The sequence below is a fragment of the Dipodomys spectabilis genome, unplaced genomic scaffold, assembly GCF_019054845.1.
Source record: "Dipodomys spectabilis isolate Male_0828 unplaced genomic scaffold, ASM1905484v1 ptg000054l, whole genome shotgun sequence".
In the NCBI taxonomy this organism is placed as follows: domain Eukaryota; kingdom Metazoa; phylum Chordata; class Mammalia; order Rodentia; family Heteromyidae; genus Dipodomys; species Dipodomys spectabilis.
The window spans coordinates 22,586,050-22,610,390 of NW_024870731.1; the positions used below are offsets into that span (position 1 = coordinate 22,586,050).

The following is a 24,341-nucleotide window of genomic DNA, read 5'->3' on the forward strand; positions in this document are numbered from 1 at the left end:
TCTACATTCAATTCTTTGTTTTGATATAATTCCTATAATTCCTTATCCCTGAATATTTGTTTATGGTTTAATCACCTTTGTAGAAATTTATTCTTTTTAGTAGCCTGTACAATTTATACATATTAGAAGGAAATTACAAACAGTGAGATTTTATATGAAAAGAAATGTGACATGGTATGCTGTGATGAGGAAATGATGAATAGTTTATAAGTATACCAACAAGACACACAACAATAGCTCCTATCAACTGTCTTCCCTCCTCATCATAATTATCAATCACACAATCTGTTGCACAAAAAGAACTCTTAATCTAATAGTGATCCTGTTTTTATCTATAGCATCCAGGACATAGTCCAAATACACAGCCTACCACCATACTAGAACATGGCTTCCTTGAAGGCAGAGAATGTTGTCAGAAGTTAGCATTCTCCAACAACCTACCTCTGCAAGTAAACCTAACCAGCCAGGGGAGCCAAGAACAGCTTATAGATGGCCAAGCAGTTCCCATTTGTCTCTAGGAATTCTACAAGCAATCTCTAAATAACTTGGCTCAGGTCAGAAACCAAAATGGGTCTCCCAATTCCCTCCTCACCACAGTGAAAACCAAAGTCCCTAGTGCCAGTCTCCCTCAATCCAGGGGAAATGGCATCACTGAATTCCCTCTTTCATGACCAGAAGTCAGCCCCTACTGATGACCTCAGATTCAAGATAAAATATGAGGCCAGGGAAAATTTTATTGAGAGGATAGAACAAAGCAAGAGACAAAACTCAAGCCAAAGTGGGCTTGAAGCCCAGGGAGTTTCATTCTGTTTTGGGATTGTGGATCTTACTTTTACAGTAAATGATCACTGGCATTGTCTGATAGATCAATGTTTCTGTAACTAGGGTTAGAAATCAGGTAGTTTTATGTAGCAATAACACTTGAATTGACTTTTTTGGGGGGTTCCCTGTGTTCTTGCAAAATGAACATTTGAAATTTAACCATTTGCAAAACAGGACAAAGGGAAGGGCAATCTTGCAAAACTTAGTATTGTGGATTTGCAAAACAGTCTTGTTTTTTGGAAAACAACTAGTCTCTCAAGACTGATGACTTTGGGGGGAAGGTCAACTCCTCCTCACTTGTATATTTTCTTGGGTGGAAGTTTGCAATCCTATATTGAAGTCTTGTGGTCTTTGTTGTTGTTGTTGTTTGTTTGTTTGATGAGGCTCTTCCATTTTCCTTTTACAGTACTGAACTGGGAAGAACTAGGTAGGCCTTGCCTGCTTGTTCATCATGTGGAAATTAAGGAGGATACCATTCACAGAACAGGCAAGCTGCAGAGAGGAGAGGAGAGGTTGGAGACCCTTTTCTACTTTTAAATAGTGAACTTTCTTCTAGTAGCACACAAGCCTAGGCCTACTAGAAACCAGGATGTCCACAGGCAGCAAAACTTATGTTTATGGAAGGAGGATCTATGTGTCTGACAGGGATAGAGCAAAGAAAGGCAAAGACACAAAACCAGAGACTAGAGAGAAAAGTTCCTTCCTTAGAAAGAAGTGAGATTTTTCATCTCATCCTATTAGCCACAAACTTAGTACAGTGGCCAGGAAAATGGTAGGTACTCAACAAACATCAGTTAAGCACACAGTAGAAGTCTTTGTTGAATGTTTCTATTTCTCTAGCTCTAGAATTCAAACTCTGATTAAAGCATCTATAAGGGCCTAATTCATACCTTTTACTGTTACACATGAAACCAAACTAACATAATAGGATGCCTTAAAGCCCTGAGATCCAGATAGAAATTAAGCATCAAATTACCAATCAGATAGATATTAAAGGTAGCATCTGTATAAGAGTCATGTCTCCTTAATCACTGGAAACAAAGAACAAAGCCAACACCTAGGACCAAGAGCTGAGGGAGCTATTCTTTCAAAGCACCTGGACCATGAACCCATTCTTATGGATAATGTTCAAAGTTCATTCCTTTTCTCATTCCCTTTCCTTCTATGATTACACCAGTTACAACCAAGTTACAGAGTGCAGTCCTCACACATTGCCATTGATAGAAAAAGAACTAGTCAAAGACTATTTGAGCCATTTCTTTCCAAACCTCAGACAATGGGAAGAAGAAAAAAACCTCTCTATCAAGGAAGTTGAAATGAACAGATCTACAATAACCTTTTGGACAGAGGACAGGTGAACAGTCCAATTCTTCTCATAGAAATGAACAAAAATGTTCGTCATTATCCAATGTGACTCGAAAAGGCAACTCAGGGACATAACATTCAAATAAAAATGAGAACTGGAGATAGATGGACTGATGTCTCTCTCTGAAATACCTATACACATGCTCAAATGTGTCACTGAATAATGGCTTCCTACCAAATGATGCGATCTTTAGTAGCTTGCCAGTAGAAAAAAAAAAAGCAAAACAAGTCTGTGAAAGTAAAAGAATATAAAATATTACTACTTAATGTCAAAATACCCTCTACCTTTTATTACCTGGACTGTTAAGAGTCTAGAAAATAGTTTATCTTTATTAAAATAAAGAGTGAACATAAAGGAAATGATTATAAGACTCCATAATTAAAGCCTCCACTAGTTGACTAGTAATAACCTGATGAACTTTTCATTATTGTAATACTTGCCTTTCATACTTTTAGCTTGAGTTTTTGTTTATTTGTTAAACTTCTACCATGTGCCTGCTACCCCTGCGTTTGATGCTTGAAGAAGCAATGATTAAGAAAAAGAAAATGGCCCTGTCTTCATGGAATTCATGGTCAATCTGTTTTATAGTAACTACATCTTATTTTATTCAATAACTAATATGTTAAGCAATACATTTTATGGTTATGGGAAAGAAGAGGCAGGTGGCAGGCCTCATTTTCTGATCTGGGAGATAAGAATGACACAGTAAATAATATAAATTTCAGGTCTTTGGGCAAGCTGGGCCAAAATATAAGAGGACCATGGAGTTGCAGGTAACAAGACAGAAATGAATAACAGATAAAATAAAGAGAAATAAGAGATTATGCCATTTAAGTACTATTGTTATTGAAATGCTAAGCGGTTTTCAGGACAGGGGGTATGAAATTTTGAATAAATGAAATTATCTGGATGCTGAATAAAGAATGGAGTAGCTCAGCAAGAACTTTTTGCCCATCTAGTTAAAAGACTTTCAGAGGTAAACCAGGAATAAATGATGAATACCTATCCTAGTGACATGGTTCTTGGTAGAAATAGTTATTCTCTGAATATGTTTTATAAGAAATGCAAATCAGTCATGCTAATAAGTTACTGACAGGTAGAAATATGAAGGAGCAACTAACAATCTAAGAGTAGGATATGGTCATGCAAATGGGCATATGCTCATATCCTTCTACCAAGTCCCAGAGATGACGTATGGTAAAATACCACACATCTAGTTCCTTTACTAACCCTCACTATTGGATTCTAACCTGTTCTTTCTTTAAGAGAAAAATATCAGAGCAATGAATCTCATTGATCTAGGCAAAAGGGAATTTAATACTAATTTTAAAACAAAACAAACACTAACACAGACAAACACTTGAGGCAAAGTTCAGAAAAATCTAGACTTCAAAAACAAAATGGTGAAAATCTAAGATAACTTACTCATTTAGCTGACACATGGCAGTACCGTAGTCAGTAGCCTTCTCATACCTTAGGAAATAGTCAGCACCTAACTATTAAAGCAAAATGAACTAAACTTGCCACTGAAAGGCAACCCTTCAGCCTCTAGAAAAGGCATTGTTAAGGAGTTCTTCAGCTCTTAGGTGAGCTCCTCCTTTTCAACTGGAACTTTATTCATAAAAGAAACACGCACTTAAAAAGAGAAGCCATACCAAGGTCAGCAGCAATCATCTTTACATGTCAGAGACAACGCATTTCTCTGGGAAAAGTCACTGCCCTGTTCCAGGAGACTTCAGTGTTCATTCTAGAACACATACTTATGACAATTCCTTATGACAGGAATTGATTCTTTCCTGTAAACTCTTCTCTTTTTGTGTCTTCCGGGGACTGGTAAAACCAGGTCTGCCAAAACCTCCCAGGCTTGTCATCTGCTCTATCTGTTCCATGGCTGAAGCCCAAACATTTCTGCTATTATAGATGAGCTATTTTTATATATGTTTTATATCCAAATTCAGGAAAGGGTTGACAGAGAGTAAAGTAACATTAGACAGCATCTTTTAAATAGAATTCTATTTTCAGGTTCCAGGATATAGAATGGTTGCTTTTTCTGAATGAATAACTTTGATACTAGCATCTTCCTCTTCCTATGTATTTCTGAAGATGCCTCCTGGCCCCTGAAGGAAGGTGGCTCATTCATTTCAGTACTACGAGAAAGCAACTGGAGATTGGGGGTTTTGTCCCCAAAGACACTGATTATTATATCTTACTCTAAAGCCAATTATTCTGCAAATTACATCGACTGCTTAGATAATGTGCCATGGTGAGAATGTGTACAAGGATGGAAATCCATTACTATTTCTCCAAATGTATGCCTGTGGAATGAGACACAGAACCATCCTCATGTTTAAAGATAACAGGATGATGTAGTTGACAATAAAAAATAAAGAGCTCCACTGGCAGATAGTCTGGGTCTTTATTCCACCTAGTTAGCTGTAGGATTCTGGGTAAGCTAGTTGGTTTGTCTAGATCTCTGGGCATTTATGACCTGATGGCAAGTGCTTCTGAAATCAGTTACATAGGATTCCATATGTTCAAGACACTGTAGCCCAGGCTGCTCTGGACTTGTGATCCTCCTATCTCAGTCCCCTGAGTGTTAGTATACAGGATTTGCCACCATGCCTCACACAAACTTCAAAAATAGTAATACCCTTATTGAAATATTCACATACCATACCGTTCCCTCATTTAAAGTGCATATTCAGTGGGATTTAATTTATTTACCCAGTCATACAACCATCATTACAATTGATTTTAGAACCTCTTTATTCTTGCCTGGGGGGGAGGGTCTTTTAAACTACCAAAGCTCATACTAAACCTCTCATCAATTAAATTATAGTCTCTGAGGATGAGTGAGACAGACATCAGGTATTGGTGAAGCTACCCAGGTAATTGTAATGCTCAACTAAGTTTTGAAAGCAAAGCTACTTGCGGGCCATGTGAAGATTACATGGAAAACACACATATTAAGAAAGAGCAGATCCTTAACATAGACATGAGCTTATAATACAGGGACTACTACAGAAATGGTGAGAACATTCATACTGGGTACAAATGCAACGGAAGGGCCATTGAAAGACTTACGCTGGAACTTTCATTATCTGTACTATATACCCTGAGTATCTGAAATAAAGACAAGAGTGTTAGACTGGGCAGAGACCTGGAAAGGATAGGAATCCTCAACTTACCTATCCATCACATTCCCAGTTATTACCAAACTTGCTGGCCTTTTCAGAAGCCCCTGGTTAGACTTCAAGATGCTCTGGAAGGGATACTCATTTGTGAATTTGTTTTTTCCTATTCTGAGTTGACTGTCTACTCTGCCACAATACTCTGTATGCAGCATAACACAACACTTACTACCCAAGATTAGGTATAAGTACTTGTTCTCCCTCACCATAGTGACCAACTGTAGAAAACAGAAACAGTGTTATATTTTTAAAAAAATCTCAAAATCCTAGTACATGCATGGGCAAGGAAGAGGCAAATATTGGTTGGCTAGAACCACAGTGAATTCACAAATGCTGTCAACCAGGAAGAAAGGAGGAAGAACACACCTGTTCCAAAGATCTCAGAACACTTAGTGGCCACCGTAGCTCACAGACGACTGGCAAGCAAGACCTGCAATTTTGCTCTACAAGCACATTGTGAGGGAAAACACTCTGGGCACTTAATGACTCCAGTGAATAAGCGGCACACGCACACATTGTTATTAAGCACCTTGAATGATGTATTACCAACACTGAGATCAAGAAGAAAAAATTGTCATCCAGGGGGAAAAAGATTAATTAGTATCAATTAATTTTCTTTTACAGGAGCAGATTATGCAGAAGTCTTTGGGCTTCTGAGGAAAACTTGGGAAGATTTTACAGTACACAGAAATTTGCATATACTCTGGGAGCAAAAAGCAAGTCCTCATGCTGGTTACCTGGGGTATGTTCAAGATAAAGTACAAAGGAAGGTGGCATTTCTGTTAGCATGGAGTCCTAGGGGTGGGAATGAAAGAAAAGCTGGCATTACAAAGAATAGAGAAAGCTCAGGGATTCAAAAGAAACAAAATTATAATTACAATAGAGCTGTGTGGTTATACAATGTGCAATACTACTAAGTACCCTCTCTGGAAAGAGGGTTCTTTGAAAAACCAAATGTTGAAAAGATCAGAAAGCAAGTTAACAAAAGCTATTAGGTAAAGTCCATTAGAGGAAGAATTCCTTTTCCTTAAGATCTTCCTTCAAGTACAAGATAATCGTGTTTGACTTGTAGGACAGGAATAGAATATAAGAGGCTCCCTTGTCTAACAAACTGAGGCAAATCATTTCTTTAGTCTTTGCTTTTCATTTCTAAAATAAAGGCTTAGACCAAAAGAGTGTGTTCCCAAGTTTTTTTTTTTTTTTTTTTTCTGGAAGACGTAGATAAAACTACATAGGTTTCTGCATTACAGCTTTTGGTGGAAGGCTAACTGATATAAATAAAGGCAATTTTCAAGAGGGGACTATAACCTGTGGTATTTCGTTAACTACAAAGTTCTTTTCAGATATACTATATCGAGTGATTACTCAACACAAATTAGGAAACTAGATGGTAAAGATTTTTCCGAGTCTTTTTTAGGGATTATAGTGTCCTGATTCTAAATTATGGTCACTTGAAACCAACACTTCGAGATAACATTATCAATAATCAACAAATTAAGTTAACAATTTGCACTTGGCAAAAAGCAGAAGCAAAAATCTCCAATTTCAAAGCAGGGCAAGGAATCAGCAGCTGACCTTTATCTCTGCACACATATACATATACTTTCCTCTTTTTTTTTTTAATTACTCCATGCTGAGGATGAATGGGCTAGATTAACCTGCATTTCCAATTAATACTTGTTCTATTTACTGGATATATCTATCACATTCTAGCTTCTAGACATGTTTATGAATAAGATATGAGAAAAAAAGACTGTACCATAAAATTGTCAAAAATTGCCAGTACTGCCAAAAAAATTTGTGCACGTGTGTGCGTGTGTGTATGCACATGCACGCACACACGCACACACACCTACACACACACACACACACACACACACACACACACACACTATATACCATCATGATATCCAACTGTGAAATTTGTCAGTATTCTCTATGCAACCCATACCTTGTAGTTTTTCTTCCTACCCTCTGTGCCACTCCTATTATCCTAAATCCTAAAATATAACCCAAAATTTATAGCAGATTCATGGAAAGAAGCACAATTGGAGAAAGGGTCTGATTTACCACATCATTTCTTTTCACTCAAGAGATATAAAGAGGTAGCATTGTTCAAGATGCATTGTACACAGAAACTGATACACTGAAATGAAACTCTGCACAAATATTTAAAGAGTGTGTTAATTAATTGCCAATGGCTCACATCTGTAATCCTAGCTACTCAAGAGGCCGAGATCTGAGGATCACAGTTCAAAGCCAGCCCCAGCAGCAAAATCTGTGAGACTCTCTTATCTCCAATTAACTGCCAAAAGGCTAGAGGTGGAACTCTGGTTAGCTGTAGAACCCTAACTTTGAGCTAAAAGCTCAGGGACAGCTCCCAGCCCCTGAATTCAAGCCCCAAGACTGGCACCAAATAGATACAGGCAGAAAAACAGACTATATATATATATATATATATATGTCTCTTTCATAAGCTATTGCCAAAGTACCTAAAAGAAGAGGTAATTGGGTGGCCATTTGGGAGCAAGTGGTCAGCAACTAGAACAGGTCTTCAATCACTACAAAAAACAACTTGTCTCTTATTAAAGCAGCATGACGGCTAAATGCTAGACAAGGCACATCATCTCTTCTTTGCAGTTCCAGAAAGTAGCTTCTACTCATCCTCATTTTTTAGGGATTCCCACCCAAAATAAAATAAATAAATTCCCCACCCCAAGTCTGAAAACTACTAAGTGGTGGGCCTAATCTGTCCAAGACCAAAGGCAGGCTCAAAACTGCCTGACTTGGGGCTAGAAAACCTGGTCTCAGGAAACAATCATTCACATAGAGCTCTTAAGTGTGAGGAACCCAGGTCCCCCTGCTAGGATGCAGAGCCCCAAATAGTGCAGGTTTCCATTTTCTCAGATCCAACGAACCCTCTGAGGATGTCTGAGGGACATTTAGTGCCATTTCTCTCCATACTGGCATTTTCCTTCTTCTGCAGAAGAACTCATCTCCTGTTAGACTTAAATTTTTCCAGAAAAGCAGATGCTTGGCTCACAAATGTTTCACCTCCTGCCTGTACTTTTTCCTCTGCAGAAGAGGCCCAAACCGAAGTCCCATAACAAAGAGGAACGAGAGTTTTCCACATGCTATAAAAGTTTCCTTTCAAAATGTGTGTCCTTCCCAGCAGTCTCCAGAGTAGACTTTTGTTCCCTGGGGAAGTAAAGGGTACCTACCTTATCCTGAGATGGGGCCTGATCTGCAGGGACAGAAGAAGTCCCAGGAAGCAGGAGAAGCAGCAGCAGGCATCCAGCTCTTGGCTGTGGCTCTGAAAAATGGAAGACAAGAGCAGCTGTCCCTAATTAAAGACTGGGGTGGGGGCAGGTGAGTGTCAGATTATTCTTGTCATGAGGATTGTGCCCTTCCCTAGTCCAGAAAGAAAATTGAAGTTTCTCTCATTGGTAACAGTTCAGTGTGTGTTCTATTTGTGTTTTAGGTATTTTTTCACTATGAGGGTTCTACTTCCCAATTTAAAAATGATCCTAACAATTGGGAGAACTAGAAAAGGCAAGAGTGTGAGACGGGAATTCTCCAAACATTCCCAGGCCCCTCATGCTTTTTGACCTCTGCTTTTGAACTTTTTCCACTTCTTTTTTTTTTTTTAAACAAGCAATAGAAGGCCTGATTTAGATCACAAACTGTTAGTTGCATTCTTGTATTTCTGTTTCCACCTTTTCTTTTATTCTAGCTGATCCTACTGGCTTTAAGCACACCTGTGGAAAAATACTGACTGTGGCTACTCAGCTTACAGGAGCACCATCTGAAAGCCATCTACTACTAATGGAGCCTGATGGGACCGGGGAAGGCAGGCAGGCAGACACAGATGGAAAGGAGGCATGGTGGAGCTCAAGTCAGCTCCATATTCTGCTGCAGGCCCATCAAGAACCACAGGGGTAGAAATGATGGCACCTTTAGGATTGGGAAGAACTCTTCTTTGGACAAGAATCTTTACACTGATTACATGATAGTCTAATTTACTATCTTGGAGTAGAAAAAGCTTATTCAGCTGGGTGCCCACACCTGTAATTCTAACTACTCAGGAGCCTAAGATCTAAGCATAGTAGAAGCCATTCAAGGTAGGAAAGTCCAAGAGACTCTTATCTCCAGTTAACCCAAACAACTAAAACTGGAGCTGTGGGGCAAGTGGTAGAGTTCTAGCCTTAAGCAAAAAAAAAAAAAAAAAGAAAAGCTTAGGGACAGGGCCCAGGTCCTAAAGGTCAAGTCTCAGGATCAGCACGCGTGCCCGCATGTGCACACACACACACACACACGTCTTATTTAAATATAGCCCTGAGCTCCCTTTACTCCATTTATTTAAAGCTCAGCTACTGGCTTGTCTTACCATTGCGCCTTGCACATCTCCTTTTATTCCTTCTACCTGTCAGGGTAAGGAAATTCAGTAGAGACATTCCCAGCCTCACAGACTTCCTTTCTCCCCCTGACAGAATGAATTATTGCCTCCTTCGTGTTATTATTAGGTTCTTCATGTCATCCTCCCCTTATTTCTGAGGTGGGCTCATCAGTTGATGGTGAGCTTCCTTTGGTTGGTAACATTGTTTATGCCTGTCTTATGATAGCTTCATAAGAGAGGATAGAGAAAAGCATTTGGAGGAATGAAGAACAAATGAAGGTCAGCTTTTAAAAATCTTAATCTCCAAAGGGTTTAACTTTCTAGTAAGTAAGACAGGCTATTCAGAAGAACATGGGATAAGGCAGCGAGTATGAAATATAAGAATAAGATATGAATAAGGAAAGATTCACCAGACTGGTTTAAGCAACTAAAGAAGGATAGGTAGGAACATGAATATGCATTGGCTGTACACAGGCAGAAACAGGAATGAGGAAAGCATATTAGGAAACGGAGAGTGATGTCAAGGTTCAACATCTGCTGAGATATACAAGTCTGTAATAGGCTGAGAGACCAGGCATGATCCCAGCTATTCCAGCATTGAAGGTGGGATTACAATGCAAAAGAGAAGTGAGCAACTGGCACCAGACTCTCTATGAAGGGAACTTACAAATATGCTTTTAATTTTTGGAAAAGACTTGAAAACGGACTGCACTTGTAAGTTGAGATTAAGTTGATTATCCATCAGAAAATAGATGGATCTATATAATAGTACAAAATCCAGATGAGGGTGGGTCCAGGCCCAACGTAACAGGCTATGAAAAAGAAATCAACAGCATAAGAGGCAAGTGGGCCGGGTGCCGGTGGCTCATGCCTGTACTCCTAGCTACTCAGGAGGCTGAGATCCGAGGATCATGGTTCAAAGCCAGCCCAGGCAGGAAAGTCTGTGAGATTCTTATCTCCAATAAACCACTAGAAAACCGGAAGTGGCGCTGTGGCTCAAGCTGTAGAGCACTCGCCTTGAGCTGAAGAGCTGAGGGACAGTGCCCAAACCCAGAGTTCAAGCCCCACAACTGACAAAAAAAAAAAAAGAGGCAAGTGGGTCATTGGAAGCATGAAGTATGGTTAACTTAAAAATATTTTTAAAAATATAAAATATATAAAATATAACATTAAATAAATATATATATATGAAGGGGAAATCAAGGTACAGAAAACTCCCTATGGCAAAATAAAAAGATGGGGAGATGGAAAATATGAGAGACATATTGGGAAAGAAGGAAGAGGGGTCCCAGAGAGAGAGAGAGAGCTGTGTGATTGCTAAACACTGAGGGTATGATGTCTGGAAATGCTTCAAGGAAAATCTCAAGCAAAAGGGGAGAAATGAAACATGGTATTTCTTTAGGATTCAATAACATGTAATGATAAAACAGTTCCTTTGCCCCTGAGTCCTTGGAGCATAAAGAAACCTGGGACCATGTGTTCCCTTCCCACATCAGAAAAGCTGCTTTTTGTTTCAAAAGGTCTGTGGTGAAACACAATTCCATGACGTTAATCAATTTATTTCAATTGAGAGCGAAACATAAATGAAAGGCCTCTATTTTGGCAAAGGGCATGAAAATGTGAAGATGTTATTACTTTCAAACTGAGAGGAGAGGTGAGATTCTCTGCTTGGAACATTTTCGGAAAGGTTCAATCGGTAGGGGGCAGGGGGAATAGATTTAAAATAGAAAAGTAAATGGGAAAAAGGCTTTCTACGTAACAGAGATGGAAACATGAAAACCTTCCCTCTGGAGCTAACTCTATTAATACACATTTACCAGGCAGCTTGGAAGATTTGGCAACCTATATACTTCTCTCCATTTCCTATAGCTTCTGGGACTAATTACATATTTGTATCCAGACACAGACACAGACACACAGACACACACACACACAGACACACACACACACACACACACACACACACACACACACATTGTGACAGAAAGAACTATATAGTCAACATGTATATCCCTATCTTAAAATAGAAATGTAAATATGGTTAAAATATTATCTGTATGCTATTTTTCAAAATAAAAAAGTACTACACACCACTTATTGCTTCATTTGTTTATTCAACTATTTATCGATTACTTTGTGGAAGCACAGAGCTTGGTACTCCCTGATTCTGACCTCTGAGCCATTTCAGGGAGTAAATTCTCCCAGGTCAAAAGCAAGATACAGATTTCAACAGAAATTGGAAAAACCAAGTGTACAAGTTGCCCAAGTGTCTAGAAACAACTAAGATTCACCTTCCCTTAATTTATGCTGTTATGAATCTGTGCCTCTATGAACTCTCTGTGGATCAAAAATAGCAGAGACAATTTAATGCTATGACTGCCCATTAAATATCTAAATTACAAATATTCAGATGAAAGCTACAGTAGTATGTTTAATAAAAGCACACCAGATAAGGCAGCTGGTAATAAATCCTGATGAAAATGTAATCAATGGTGCATTTAATTTGATGGCAGAGTCTGCTTTCAAATTATGAAAAAATTAGATATGGAGGAGAAAAAGATGCAAAGTCGACCTCTCTCATGGCATTCTTAAGAAATTTACTTGCCCACTTAGAGGTTCACCTTGAATATTTAGTCAGAAAGCTTTGTTTCTTATTTTAATTAAAGGAACATATATAATTGTCCAGCTACCCCAGGACATTTATAAAAACAATAGGCTGTCTTAATGAGGTTAGCTTTAAAGTGACATTTGATTCATTAGATGCCTCATTAGCTCCCATGAAAGCAAACTTCAATCTTCTGCTGTCCCTTTCTAGTATTAGCTAACAATAATTCAATTGCTTCAATAATTCCAGGTAACTCAAATTTCATAATAAGCTCTACAGGTTAAAAGATCACTTTAAGTTCCCAAAGGTGTAACTCTAAAGTGTGCTTAAGTCACTCTGGTTGGTACAACCCAGCATCCTACATTAAGAGGATAAGACAGAAAATGTGCAGCATACTTTCCAATTCTGTTTTGGAAGCCCAACACAGACAACATTTAAATATGCAGAAAGGGATTGAGAACTACAAACCTTTTAAAGTTATCCAACAGATAATTATTTACATTATCTGCCCTTTATTATTTAGACTGTAGTTTCTCATAACAAATGTTATCTTTTGTAAGTTATCTGGGTATTTTAACTTGTTAAAAATAAAAAAAAAATGTAACATTTGTGGAGCCTATTTTGTTGATGAGGAGAGTATTTAAAGAGTAATTCCAGTGAAAATAATTCTACATTTATTTTATCTTGATCTTATTTTTTAAGATATATTAGTTTATTTATTAATTGATGTGTTATGTATTACATGTTAAATTATATCTAAAGTTATTTTAAATTAAAGTAGCTCCTTAAGGAGATAATGGGTCTAGTTGATATCTCTATCAACAGCTTCCACTGTTCAGAACCACAAGAAATTGGTGTTTATATGTCTATATTTATAAAGGCTCATTTCCAGCTTCATTGTTTCATGTTACAAAGAGCTAATTCCTAGGAAGTATTTCCTAGATAGGTATCTTCTTTCATGTAGTATCTTTGAACAGGAAATTGATTTCAAGAGAAGAAATTAAATACTGAAAACAACAAAGTGGTCTTATGATCTGACCTTCAATATTATTTTAAGAGACACTATCAAAGGTCCTCGATTCTGGCTTCTACACATCTGCCATTAAATGTAGTAGAGCATCAAGTGTATTTATGTATGAAAATTTCCTGATTGGAAAAATAATGTGTACATTGACTAAGTTACTGCCCTGGGGAAAGTAGTGTTTACTGCAAATGCCAAAGACAATGCTTATAGTTCAGTTAAAGTAAAACAGCTGTGATGAACATAAGAACTTTTACACAAGTATCCAAAACAGTTGTACTTATAATTACTCCAAACTGAAACAAACATCCAAATGTTCATTAACAAAGTGAGTGGATCATATGGTATTGGATCCTTCTCATTAAAGAAAAGGAATCAGTTATTCATATGCAAAAGAGTATATTTAGTGCTCAATATTAATACGCTGAGCCACATAATGAATTCCTACTTTATAATCCCACTTTTATGAAAATTAATCTGTGGCTTCAGAAAGCAGATCAGTAAGGTGCCTAGATGCTGAGGAGGTTCAGGAAGGGACAGAGTATAAAAAGGCAGAGGAAATTCTAGTATGAATTATCTTATATTAATATGAATTATTAGTATGCGTTTTATATTCGTATGAATTATCTTATTACCTTGAAGTGGTGATAGTTGCATAGAAATATTAAAGTTCATCAAACTATATTTTTAGTTTCTTCAGCTTATTATAGTTTTTTACTTCAATAAAACTATTTTTTAAATTACATGCATATATACACATTCACACGTATACATGTACACACATATATACACACAAATATTTAAATAATTGATGGAATCTATTATATTAGATAAACTATTTTTCCAGTTCAGAAAAAAAAAAATGGAGCTATGGACACTGGGAATCCTGTCACTGGACGGAGGTGGGGTTTAATGAAGCTTTAAGGAAGCTTCCCTTTAAATATAAGAACTCTTCACTTAGGGTCCTTGACTTCGATCGCAGAATACGAATTTCTGGTAAGAAAAGTTGGCAGAGCTTTATCGAGTAGGTAAACAAACAAGCAAGCAGACAAACACGAAAAAAGGAGGCAAACAGAAGGATAGGGGCACACTAGCAGAGTGTGGGTGCTCTCCTATGGAGATAGAGACAAAGAGAGACAAACACACAGACACACACACAGACACAGACACACACATGCAAGGAGACACCCGAGAGACACACAGCTCCTTAGGAGGCTGGGTATTTATAGGACAAAGGTAGGGGGTCTGGCTTTAAGTTATGCAAAGCGAGTGCTTTGTCTTTAACAACACCTGGTGTTATTCTCTGAGTGTCCAGGTAAGAATGCATCCTTATCCTGGAAACAAGGAGATGCCTTGCTATCTGCATTTTGGGGCATCCTGTCAGGCAATTGTGAATCCTTGGGTGAGAAATGCATCCCTCAGGAAAGAATGCATTCAGTTGTCACTCTTTGGAACAAAGATAGCATTTCCAAGTTTCTAAATATCATCTTTCTGAGTTGTCTTCACCAGGCCTCAGTTTCCTTGAGTTATCCTGCTTCAATTCTTTGTTTCAAAGTGAGCAGGCGAAGTCTGAGCAAATTCTCCAGAGTAGACAATGAGACCTCTGTATGTCAGCCAGACACTTCAGAGAACATCCACATGCTGATATTTTGAGCAAATTAACAGCGCAGGTAACAAAATGCAAGAAACTCTGGCCAGTCACTTACTCCCCCAGCTGGATCTGGCCTCTTCTCCGTGTATCCCCACCACACTAAATGGAGCATGAGTCATTGGAGTAATGACTCAGAAAATGTCTAGCAGCCCCTGTGCAGGAGCGGACGTGAGGCTTAAGATAAATTTCAGAAGTATTAGGATAATATTTTCATTTCTGTCCCAGGCTCTCTCTCTCTCTCTCTCTCTCTCTCTCTCTCTCTCTCTCTCTCTCTCTCTCTATTTCTGTCTCTGTCTCTCCTCTTTCTCTCTCTGTCTCTGTCTCTGCTCTGTCTCTGTCTTTTCCCCCAATTTCTTTTCCCTATTCCAGTAGACTAATCTATGCTATTTCAAGGCTTATTCCAGCTCTAAAATTTCAAATGTCAAATTGAAACCAGGGATAGGATAGAATAGGTGAGGAGGCAGGGAAATTTTAAATTTTACAAATACAAAAAGAGACAGACTAGATATTAAATCCAGGAAGTAAAATTGAAAAAAAGCAGTTAAACTTCCCTTCTGCCAATCTCCATTTAGAGATTCTTATCTCCAATTAACCACCAAAAAGACAGTAGGACTGTGGTTCAAGTGGCAGAGTGCCAGCCTCGAACAGAAAGCTAAGTGATAGCACCCAGACCTTGAGTTCAAGCCCCAGTTCTGTCACAAAAAACAAACAAACAAACAAACAAAGAATTGTTTAGTTCAGTAAAAATTAATGAAAAATCCTTTTTTACAATAAAAAATTTGTTTTATCATCACTGATTTTTAAAAACCATAATGCCTATGTTACATTTGCTTTAGATTTTAATTGTGATAATGTCGCAGAAAGTCGTGGAAAGCCCAGACTTCTTTTACGCAGGCATGGCTTTCATTCTTTTTTTTTTTGTCGGTCATGGGACCTGAACTCTGGGCCTGGGCGCTGTCCCTCAGCTCTTCAGATCAAGGCTGGTGCCCTACCACTAGAGCCACAGTGACACTTCTGGCTGTTTCTGTTTATGTGGTGCGGAGGAATCCAACCCAGTGCCTCATGCATGCAAGGCAAGCGCTCTACCACTGAGCCACCTTCTTTTTTACCTTTATCCATCCATAAAGAGTTCCCACTAAAGCTACCAGCACGACTATGTCTATTGCAGCATTATTTACCATAGCTAAGATATGGAACCAACCCAGATGCCCCTCAGTAGATGAATGGATCAAGAAAATGTGGCATACGTACACAATGGAATTCTATGCCTCCATCAGAAAGAATGACATTGCCCCATTTGTTAGGAAATGGAAAGGCTTGGAAAAAATTATATTAAGTGAAGTAAGCCACATAGGTCCCATGGTTTCCCTTATTTGCAATATTTGTATATGTCTGAGTCAAGCAGAAAAGGTCAGATAAGGTGATGTTAGGGAAATGAACCCTAAGATATGTATTCAAATGTTTTTTTTCTTTCATGCGATTGTTTTTAACACATTTATAAGATTATTTCTTTGTTGCTTTGTATGTCCCTCCCCCACAGTATAACCCTTAATCCCTGCTTTCACTGTATTTGATGTTGGTATAATTTGTGGAGGGGAAGGAAAAAAACAAATAATTTAAATAGGGATACAGGTGGACCCATTGCAACAATGATACATACAAGTCGTTATGTCGAAAAATGAACTTTACAACTTTGGTGGGGCGGGGGGGAGGAAGATTGGGTGGGGGGTCTGGAGGAGGATGGGAAGGGATGGGAAGGGATGGGAAGGGATGGGAAAGGGAAACAAAGGAGGAGGCTACAATGCTTGGTAAGAAGTGTACTCATTATCTTGCTCAGGTAATTGTAACCCCTCTGTACAGTATTTTCACACACACACACACAAAAAGAGTTCCCAGATTTTTTTAAACCATTATAAAGGAGAAAGAAGACATAAATAGCCCTTCTTATCCTCAGAATCTTATTTCAACATTAATAAGGGGGGCAGGTGTTAATCTGCTTTTTTAGTTTACTTCCTGTTCTTAGCTTCTGAGTTTGGTCCTTTTGATATTTGTTAGAAATAACATAATTTCCTACTCTTCCTTATCTATCTATCTATCCTTCCTCAGTAACACAGTTAGCTGTTGTGTTTTTGTTTTGTTGTTGATTTTGTTGTTTTGTTTTGTTTTATCATTATGAAGCTTGAACTCAATGAATGGGCACTATCCCTGAGCTTTTGTGCTCAAGGCTCTACTGTACCCACAGCTCCATTTATGGTTTGGGGGTAGTTAACTGGAGATTAATGTCTCCAGGACTTCTTTGCCCATCCTGACTTCAAATCAGGATCTCCAGATCTCAGCCTCCTGAGCAGCTAGGATTACAGGCTCAACCATCAGTGCCCAGCTTATTCTTAGCTGTCTTTAACCTATTTATTTTCAATTTCCATTTTAATATTGAATCCTATTTTATCTCTCAAGTTTCTGTTTCATCTTTTCACCTTCCTCTGGTAACACAAAGCCAGCTATACAATACTGTGGTATTGAAAGACATCAGCGCTGCAGTGCATCAGCGCTGCAGTGCTGAATAATGTACTTCACTAGATAGAGGACTACAAAAGAGCCCAGAGTTCCTGAATTGTTTTGACAATTCCCTGCCTTTCCAATGCTAAAGGAAGTCACAACTTCCCTGTAGTAAGCTTCTTCTACTAGAGGTTTTGTCTCTCTTGATAATGCCTGTTACCTGCACTGGTGGGATTTAGTGCCATGATGGATGTGGGATGTACCTAAGGGTGTTTGGGAAGAGACTGGTGGCAATTGTGCCATGTGTTTGTAGTTCATTAACTAAAACAGATCTGCTCAAATGTCCCCCTCCCAAAAAAATTATTAGGATATTTTTTAAATGCAGATTCTTTTTCTGTCCATCTGGGCTGGGGCTGAAATATCACATTTCGCACAGGATACTCCAGGTGGTCTTGGTGCTGCTATGCCAAGAGCATTCAAGAAATCTCTCTTTCCTCTTTCTCTCTCTCCCTTTCCTTCTTTCTCTCTCCCTCTCTCTAGCCCACACATGTGTGTGCACACACACATCCTTTCAATTTCTCTATGGGAAGAGGTGTTTAGCATATGCCAGGAATAGTGTTAAGTACATGAAATGCATGATTATTAAATACATGATTTCACTTAATTCCCTTGCCTCCAGGCAAAAAGAGATAAAATAATTTCTGGGTACGGGAGTATACATTTGAAGATGGCAAGTAGCTTGCCAAATGTCATGGATCTGATAGATAATATAAAAGAAATGAAAACCCAGAAGGGCTAATTCCAGCACCCTTGAACCTGACCCCTACAGTCTCAATATCACAACAGTGGACTGCTTACCTGATGCCATCCACTAGTCTGCTTGCTTGCTTGCTTGCTTGCTTGCTTGCTTTTTCTTTCTTTCTTTCTTTCTTTTTTTCTTTCTTTCTTTCTTTCTTTTTCTTTTGTCCTCCCTTCCTCCCTTCCTCTCTTTCTTTCTTTCTCTTTCCTTCTTTCTTTTTTCCTCCCTTCCTCCCTTTCTCTTTCTTTCTTTCTTTTCTTTCTTTTTCTTTTCTTTATTCATTCATTTCTTTCTTTCTTTCTCTCTCTTTCCTTCTCTCTCTTTCTCTCCTCTCTCTTTCCTTCTCTCTCTTTCATTCTCTCTTTCTCAATCATGGGGCTTGAACTCTGGGCCTGGGCACCATTCCTCAGCTCTTCAGCTCAAGGCGAGTGCTCTACCACTTGAGCCATATTGCCACTTCCGGTTTTCTGGTGGTTTACTGGAGATAAGAGTCTTACAGATGTTTCTGTCTGGGCTGACTTTGAACCATGATCCTCAGATCTCAGCCTCCTGAGTAGCTAGGATTACAAGTGTGAGCCACTGGGGCCTGGCTACTAGGCTATTTTTTTAAATGCATATTATCTTCTCTGTTTTTCTTTTGACTATTACAACATTTTATTTGAAAAATGTTATATATGAAATGGAGGGAGGAAGGATGAACAAATGCAGTCATGTACGTAAAAAATGAACTATGCAACTTGTGGGCTGGGACAGGAGGGGAAAACCAGAGAAAGTGAAGGAAAGGGTGACATTGCCCCAGAATTGTACTCATTACCTGACTCCTGGTATTGTAACCCCTCTGTACAACTCCTTAATAATATCAGTAAAATCATATATATATATCAACAACAATAAGTAAGAGTATGAGGCTCTGAGCTCAAGCCCCAGTACTGGCACTAAACAAAGAATTATTTTGTAAAGAGTAGCTTATGTGATATTGGGAGGTGGGAAGAATCTTTCTCCACTGAATGTATGCTTGAAGGTCATTCACAGGCATCTTTTAACAGGCAATAATTATATAAAATATTTGCATAGTCTTAACTGCCATTGTGTTTTTCCTCTCCTTACCAGAAACATTTCCTCTGAAGGGCAGTCTCCTTTTGCTTAGAAAGGAATGGAAACATCTAACTTTCTTACCTGATGAAAGTTTAAAACATTAAAACATTGACTAAGACTGGAAGACTAGTATTGAGTTTCATGTCAAAACAATACTCAAGAAACAGAGCATTTGAAGTAAAAAGAATTTGTATTATATGCCATGCCACTGCTGAGTTAAATGTTTATTTTTGACAGCTAAGACTAAAAGGTCAAAATCTTAATTCATAAGATAAATATATACATGGATGAAATTTTGGGCCTGAGATATAAGAATATAGCAACAACAAATAAAAAAATAGGGTTTGTGTAGCTATGTGTACAATGTGTCAGATCTTGTTCTAGCAATTTAAGTATCTCACCTGAGCCTCAGAACAATTCTGTAGTTGATAATTGAGAAAATTAAAGATGAAAAATTAAAAGAAATTTGTCTCCATCCAATAAGTGGCTGAGCATGACTGAACTTTATCTGTCTGATTAAAAAGCAGTCCTTATATGTATACCAGCCATACTATTTTATATGAGTATACCTGATTTTTCTGTATATTAGGAAAACAAATTTCTTCTATATACCAGAATACACCAATACAAAAAAATACGAAAGGAGGTAATTTGGAGAAAACAAGAAATTCTGTACTCTCTTAGTTTTAAGAATTCTTCATTTCTTCTGCAATTCCTTTAAGATGAACTTGGGAATTCCTACTGCTATGGCTTCAATCACTGCATAGAACATTGAACTAGCTGGCCACATTTCCTAAGACACTTACTTCCTAGGTCCAGGCCTGGCAAATATTTTCAGGTCCAGGCCTGGCAAATATTTTCTATAAAGGATCAAACAATCAACATTTCAGGTTTGGCAGGCTTGCAATCTCTCTTGCCCACATTCAATTCTACTGGTGCAGTATGAAAGCAAAACCAGAGATGATATGATAACACAGATGAAAGATGGTGTGAACGAAAGGTCAATACTGAGTTCCAATAAAAAGTGTACTTATGGTCACTAGAGAATCTTCCAATGAGATCATCTTCACAAGTCATAGCTTCTCCTTCAGATTTTTTTCAACTAGTTAAAAATGCAAAAATCATCTTCAGCTTAAGAGCTATACAAAAATAGATTAGATGCAGTCAGTGGGTTGGATCCACCAATCTACATGCTCAGTAATATTTCCTTATTCAAGTAATTTGCCCTAATGCAATAATTTTGTTATATTCAAAGATCTCATTTGACTCCATGTTAAAAGACTTATAGTATCCCCAGTACCATGGTCTGATATGTCAGAAGCAACTGCTTTTCCCAAACATTTTTAACATTGTTCCAGTGTCCTAAGAAACAGTAACAATAACAAATAAACAATGACATCAACTCTGGAATAGTTCATCACATACAATTAAAATATATTTTGTATTATAAGCACTTCCTCTTGAGGAAGGATTACAAAGTCAGGGATCTGAAAGGATCTTAAAGATCAGAGAGGCTGTTACTCTCCCATGACATTTTCCTGATCTTTGGAGTAACCTTTCCTACACCCCCCACCCCTTTCCATAGGTCAGATATTGGCATGTGTAGAATTCCTTCCAGAACAGCCCCACAGAATGACCATGGGCCAGCTCTTACTAGAGAAAACTTGCTTATAAGAACAGATTATTACATTTTTCATGATTTTGCAAGGCAATTGACACAGGTTGGTGACCTGTGATTAGCTATGAGTCATGGTGGGAACATTTGTAGCACGGGAAGCCAGAAATTCACAAATGCTACAAATTAGGACTTTTTTTTTTCTCTGAGAGCCAACTATACCACTACTCATACCACTACTCAGACATTTCTCTTAGATCTGTGAAAAACATACACACACATGCATGCACACAAACACATGCACACACACTCATGTGCACATGCACACACACAAACTAGTGAGACAATAACTGTAGATTCAGAGGAAGAAAGGGATAGCCTGAAGCATAAATAGGCAGATAGAGGCTTAATTATGGTTTTAAATCATCATTAGGTCACTGTTCCCTTTGGAATACCAATCGCATTTCTATTTTATACTAAACATAGTGAACTGGACACTAAGCAATTCAAATTTTGTGCCTAAAATAAAAAGAATTACCAAAATCTGTATTATTTCTTCTAATTTTACATGTCATTCTAACATGAAAAAAAGCAGAAACAATTACAAAGCCACACACTGTTCTGTTCCGATTATAATCTAAAAAGTACCATTTCACTTCTGTGTAATTCTAGCTCATTATCTACAACTTCTAGCCCATTGCCTTTTTTATTTTTGCTACTACTGAATGAAAGTTCTCAGGAAGCATTACCTAGTAAATGCCCTAATGTTTATGGGCAATAGTTTGATCGCTTTTAGGAAAAAGGCTCTGTGAGCATTCCTGATTTTTAGTCTCATTTCACCAACCTACAAGAGACCATTAACCTAATGTACACAAACCATTCTGAATTTATTTTTTCTGTATTTGTTGCTATTGTCTTACTTGTGTGTCACTTTGGCCATCAACAAAATCATTTTAGAATAACCTTTTCCCTTTATCTTCGCAAGATTAGAAAATAAAAAAGAACATTTAACTACTAGGTGAACTAGACTATCTAAGAGGGTACCCAGTCCTTATTTGGCAATAAATACTGTTGTAAGGTAAATCCAGATACAGAGAAGCCACATTTTGAGAGGTTGATTTGGGAGTCTTCATCAGAAAGCTGGTGTCTGCAGGCAGATTCCTGTCACAAAGACCTCTGGTCCCGGTCCCATGAATACACTTACCACTGTTAGAAAACTGAGCTATAAAAGCAGAAAAGGAAAGAAAGAGCAGAAAAACAATACCAACAAACCAGATGAGTTCCAATGGAGAGCTGAAGTTGGACAACATGTTGACCGGAGAGGAGCCGGGAGACACAGAGACACAGCATAGAAGGCCTAGCATGATGGTGTCTGAGCTGGTCTGACCCTAAAATCTGTCCTGTGTGGGGACAGGTTTACAGGAAACTTGAGTGTCTCCCAAGTTCAGGGCATAGAACTGACAGCTCCAGTATCCTATCATACAAGTCCTCATCCCTGCCTCTAGGAATTAAGACATGCCCATCACCTGGGAGGAGGAACTTCCCCTTCCTCCACCATGAAGACAAGATGGTGACACCTAACCCCAATTCCCCATCCACCACATAGCTAAGATGGTTCCAGTTAGACCCAGCATCCCCACTTCAATATGATAATAATTTACATGGAAGTAGGCTAAAAATGTGATGTATACCAAATTCTGAAACAATTTTTTTTTCTAAGCTTTAGGGAAAAGTATCTGACAGTTGAAAATTCTTGAAACTTTACAATATACTCATACATAATCACAATTGCATATGCTCAAGCAAATTTACCTTTTCGATCTTCATAAAGAAATTTTTAGAGCTAAACACAGACGTATTTTGTGGGAGTTCTGTTGAATCTCTTTATATTGTGTGACCATTGTGATATTCACCCTGGGGTTAGTCATACAGTTTTAATTATTTATTTTGCTAGAATCACATGATGTTTTTCATTTGCATCCAAAGATAGCTACACATTATACAACAAAACATTAAATGAAATTGAGATTCACAACATCAGGGAAGACAAGAATGATCTATCAACACATTGTGAACGCACTAATTAAATTAAGCTTGTCACACAAATGCTCATCTCAACACAAAGTTAACAATTCAGTTCATAAATTCTTATTTCAGTTTCTTTTCAAGGCAGACTTTCTGGCAATCTACATTTTATTCTTCTGTGATCAGTTCATTCTGTTCTATCAGTTTAGTGATAGAACAGAATTAATTTTAATTACTACAACTTTTCATTGTATATGAAAATATTTCTCAAGTTAGCATGTTTGAGAAGAGTCTTTGGAGCACTAGGAGTGTAATCACAGTTGTTTTACTACTTTAAAAAATCTACAATAGTTTTCTACATGATTTTGTTTCTTTGAGGACTCTTTAGAGAGTCTTAACTATTCTAATATACATTGGGATTCTCCAGTAGGTATTATGGTATATAGATAGATAGAGGAAGAATTTTTGTGGTTGTGTGCTAGGTCTGGACCCAGGGCCTTGTGCATGCTAGATTAGCACTTTACCACTGAACTATGCTCTCACTCATCATCAACACATGTAATACCAAAAGAACTTTCTGCCTATGGAGCATCTAAAGGGTCTCTCATCTCCTAAAACACACGTAGAAGAAAGTCATGGCTGAGATCTCAACATGAGAGTAAAATAAGAAACTTAGAGAACAGGGAAATAATGAGATCCTGTCACGTGAGCACACTGGTAGAAGCAGGGCAATGGGAAGAAGATTGCTGAATTCTCCCTCTAAAGATCCCATCAAAACGGATAAAGATGGGCAGGTGGGAAGTTGGCCATCTTATAAAATCAGCTATCTAAAATATACCTGATAGTTCTAGGGCTTGCTTGTCAAATCACCAACCTATCAAACTAGATGTGTTCCAGTGATTTTTTAATTTTAATTTTATTGTCAAGGTGATGTACAGAGGGGTGACAGTTACATAAGTAAGATAGTGAGTACATTTCTCCCTCTTTTCCTTCTCCCCATCCCCTTCTAAGTTGTACAGATCATTTCCAATATATTGTCTTGTGATTTTTTTCATAGTAAAATAATAAAAAATAAATAAACTGAGCTTTACTTCCAATTAAGGAGAGTCAACTGGAAAAAAAAAAAAGATTCAAGCAATCTGATTACAAGTAGAAATTCAGGACAAAAGCTCCAAATCTTCTAACATTCCTAACAAACTAAGCTCTATCACCAGTCCCAGTACACCAACTAAAGAGATGAAGAGTTGCAAAGGAGAGAG

General features: G+C 38.0%; 1 protein-coding gene across 6 annotated transcripts in view; it reads right to left on the minus strand.

Moving 5' to 3' along the window:
• Positions 1 to 24,341, minus strand: part of Fhit (fragile histidine triad diadenosine triphosphatase) — a 1,324,198-nt gene that overhangs the window by 755,362 nt on the left and 544,495 nt on the right. The window contains exon 1 of one of the 6 annotated variants that reach the window (XM_042680220.1): positions 8,601 to 8,674. The exons of the other annotated variants lie outside the window; for them this stretch is intronic. The gene's annotated coding sequence lies outside the window, so the exon portion shown is untranslated. Of the gene's footprint in view, positions 1 to 8,600; positions 8,675 to 24,341 lie in introns of those variants that run through there. 6 annotated transcript variants of the gene reach the window in all.